Source organism: Monopterus albus, unplaced genomic scaffold (assembly GCF_001952655.1).
Source record: "Monopterus albus unplaced genomic scaffold, M_albus_1.0 scaffold65.1, whole genome shotgun sequence".
Classification (NCBI taxonomy): Eukaryota; Metazoa; Chordata; class Actinopteri; order Synbranchiformes; family Synbranchidae; genus Monopterus; species Monopterus albus.
Genome location: NW_018127945.1, coordinates 108,199 through 112,579, shown reverse-complemented (window position 1 = coordinate 112,579; position 4,381 = coordinate 108,199).

Genomic DNA, 4,381 nt, shown 5'->3' with positions numbered 1-4,381 from the left:
CAGGTAGCTTGAACCTGGCAGGAGGCAGGGTTGTTACAACACTAATAACTTCTAAGCCTTCTGGGCATGGAAAAGGATCTTGCATAATCTCTCTGTGACACACACAAATGCAATTCAGCACTTCACCAGCAATAATGCCTTAAAGTGACTTGATAGATCAGACCTTCATGGCTGCATCTCAGGTTGGGAGCTTGTTTCTGTTATAACTTTCCCACCTGTGCTGTAATTTTTGCATGCAACAGATCTACAGAAATAGTGAAAAGATACACAATTCACAGCACCTTCTCTTCAAACCCCTCTGAAGTTTTCTTCAAGAGGGAAAGGTTGCTGTGCTTGAAAGGCAGCAGCATAGGTGTCCCACACTCCGCAGCAGCAGAGCAAGGGGTTTTTTCGCAGCCTGCATGGTCTTCACACACACTGATCATCAACCCTCCTCCTCCCACTGACATTTGACAGGGCTTTCATCAGTCCCTCACCTCTGCTGACCTTGTCAGAGCTGTTCACCTGTGTACAGACACTAAAGGTCTCAGTGAAGACTCCTTTGGCCTCTCTATGCTGTGTTTTTCAGGTTTGCTCTCCTAGTTTGTACTGAAGAGACATCTTCAAGAGTCAAGACCAGTGACAGACTTGAGAGAGCTTTCACGGTATGATGGTGACGCTTGAGGTTTCCTCTATTTCTTCCATTTTTTTCCCCAGACAGCTGTTATGGTGAATGGAAAGACAAAATGAAACCAAAACAGTGCACACCTTAATGCATGTGTTCACTGCATAATACAATATTTCCGCTCATTAGTTTAATTTCCATTGACCCATATAGGGAGTTTATGCTAATGCCAAATTGTCCTTCCTCAGGTTCCAGTTAAAGTTAAAACCTAATTCTTTCATTTTACTATCTCAACTTGATTTTAGGGATCCACTTACAAGTCCATTTCACAACTGCCTGAAGTTATGTTTGCCTAATTGCAATGATACTAAGTAATATCTTATATTTTGTCACTGTTCTACACATGGAATTAAAATAAAAAAAGGTTAATATAATGTATTCTTGGGTTTTCTACATGTGGCCTGAAGGAACTTATCCCACAAAATGAGAGTCTCTTTGTGAAATTGTATGGCTTACAAAAGTTAAAAGTCTATTCTAAGTTGGGTTCTGATAGTTTCCTTGCTGAGAATAGGTTTTTATCCAGTTATAAACAGGAGATTAGGGTATTTTTAACCTGCCAGGAGAGCTTTCATTTCCATGCTGAAATATTACTGATGTAGCATTTGCTGCTTAATCTGATAAGATCTCCAAAGACTTCCTTCTCCTCTGGTATTTCTTACAGGAGGAGAAGAAAGCATGCATGCAGCCTTACATTGTGCACTCCTTTCTGCACTCCTTATCTTCTCCTGCTTTCTACTGTTCTTACTCTCTACCACTTTCTCCTTTGCTGCTAATCTGATGTACGGACAGGCACAGATCTAAAGAAGCATTGCCCTTCACTTGGGCTTCTGTGGTCACCTGGCAACAGGGTTAACAAAGTACACTCTTCAGTTAAGTCTCAGTGGTTTCACAGCAGAAACGTGAGCCAGTGAGGTGTGAGCAAAGGTTGATGCACCATCATTACAACTTCCTTCAAGGCCCCAGAGCACCTCATTGGCTTTAACCACCCTGCCACACTGTTGCATAGGTATGTGTATTTATTTTACTGTGCATGCTCAGTGGCTAAGTTGACAAAGCTTTTGATGTTATGAGAGGCTCTCTTGTTTATGAGGTGTTCATGGCAACTCCTCAACACTATACTGTAGGGTTCAGATTTTATGACAAATTATTAATGAAAATGTTTTTGTTTTGGCTTATAGTGATAAAGCATATAGATGTGGTGTTACATGAGCATACATGTATCACTGTAATCCTTTAAAAACTGTGCTAAAGGGTAGATTCTTCTTTAGTGAAGATGCAACCTCCATATAATGGTTACCTTTAAAAGGAGATGAGGCAGTGGAGGAAAAATGAATTAAAGAGTGGCAAGGAAGAATAAGTGAAGAGGGGTGAGAGGAAATGGGAGGGACAACAGCAAGGATAATGACAGAGTGAAGGAGCGAGTGAGTGGGATGCAGAGAAAGAGAGAGAGTCCTCAGAGGGCTAACAACAGCACAGCATGCTGGCCTGGAGATGATAATTAGTGGTTTGTCAGAGGTTGTGCGGCTGCAGAGGCCCACACATTTGCCACTTGTTTACACTTATTGTTGCAGCTCTTGTGCCAGTGTGTGGGCACTTCTGTTCAAACTCCGCATGCTGTTGATTTATGAAATGAAAAGAAATAAAAACAAGCCCTGCAGCAAACAGACATTAAGAAAATGACAGTACTTTTGGCATGTACAAATGTTCAGGCAAGGTTTCTTTTCAAATCTTATGGGATCACCCAACAACCGTGGGCTTCTCTAAGCAACTACTCTGAGGAACAGAAAAAGAAGCTAATTAATGCCTAAAAAACAGAGAAGGTTATAAAAAGATATTAAAACACTTCAAGCTTAAATTTTCCACTGTCTGAAATGCCATTAAGAACATGAGCTGTGGATAGATTGATTCAAATATTTGGATACAAAGAGGATAAAAGGAGCAGGATTTGAAAAGCTTGGAGCTGTGTGACAACCAACAGCATGGGAAGGACTGCTGATATCGAGGGGAAAAAGTCAAGGTAGTCAAACATAAACAAATCTGGCTTCTACAACAGGACAATGCTCAGAAACAAATCCAGCATGAATTACGTCCAGAAACACAAGCTGAAGCTTTGAAATTGGCCTTCCCAACCCCTGACATAATTGAAAACTGTGGATAGATCTTATAAATACTGTGGTGCTTAGACAGTCTAAATATCTTTGAACCTGAAGTGATCAGCTGGAAAAGTGGGTCAAAATTCTTACTGTAAATAGAGAGCAGAAAGACTCTTAGCTGGCTGCACAATGTGTTTGCAATAAGCAATATCTGACAAAGGTCAATAAGTACTCCCCACACTTGTAGCATGCAAATGTCACAATTACAGTTTAATAATTAGCTCAGAAAATAAAAAATAACAGTAAATCAACACGTTAAAAATGCTTATTTTCAGTGCCTGTTTGCTGCAGGGTTGTATATGTATTTACTTCTTTTCAGCTAAAAACTATGGAAAATATGGCATTTGCCCAGGTGTGACCTAAATTTTGCATACAATTGTAGCTGCATTATGGAGGGCAGTCTGCACTATTAAAGAGCCCATTGCATGCTTTTCCTTGTTTTCTGACTTACCTACAATGTTACAACGGTGAATTATCATCTTAAATGTGACCTAAAGCTGAAAAAATGAGGTGTACATATGTTCTAGTACTTCTATGCAGAAGCAACTCAGTTTATACACATCTTGCAAACTCTCACTCACAAGACTTTTTTTCTAACAAAAAATATTACATGATAGTTTAAGGATTTCCTTGAATGGTCATAATATCCAGGCCATTGTGCGTTTATGTGAGCTTGCCTGACTGCGTTAGTTGCCTGAGTTTTTCAGCTGCACCTGGTTTTGTGGATATATTTTACCTCCTGCTGCTGCTGCACTATGACCAGAGGATGTGGAGAAAAATACAGGGCCTGACATTTACTGTATGTCCGGGAATGTTCCTGTACAGGGACCCACTGTTTTACTTGACTGGGTCTAACCTACAAGTAGCCTTCCAGTGAAGAACCCTGGGGGGGTGAATGATCAGTTGATCAAGGCTGGATTCCCCCAGAGCACAGTAACTGTTTGTTTTGACTGCTTGAGGCAAGTGTGTCTGCCGCATGTGTTGTGTTGCTGGTTAACTAGCTGATTAACAACCCATGATGTTATTTTTGGCAATAGCTACCAGTTGGAATTAATTTCACTACTTTGTAACTGTATGTGGGGGAAGATGCAAGGCTCTGTGTCCTGCACTGGGCTGTCCCCAAACAGGTCTGCTGTGGTGGCATAAATGCCAATGTAGCCTGTGATCAGCTCCCTCTTTTTCTTCAGCAGTCTAAGAAAAACATCATGGGTAAGTACAGCCTTTTATCATGGCTGAGAGCCATTTCTCACTGCCAGAATACAGTGCAGCGCCGCCGTCACCGTGTGCCCAGGCTACGATCCGGGTTTCATAACATGTTCACACGCCAAGCCAGCGCTCTCCCCCAGGCAGTTTGCCCCCCCTTGGTGCTCGCTTGCCCGCAGCGGAGAAGCACCAGGCAGTGGCGTTCGCAGCTAGCGGCTAGGCTAGGCTAACCACGGTGACGGTCCCTTGGCGCGTACCCTCCTGGACCTCTCGGCATGAGTGGGCCCGAGTCCACTGACTCACTCCCTGCCATCGATGGCTACCCCGGCTCTCCCTCGATCCCCTGGTCGACGTGTGGGCC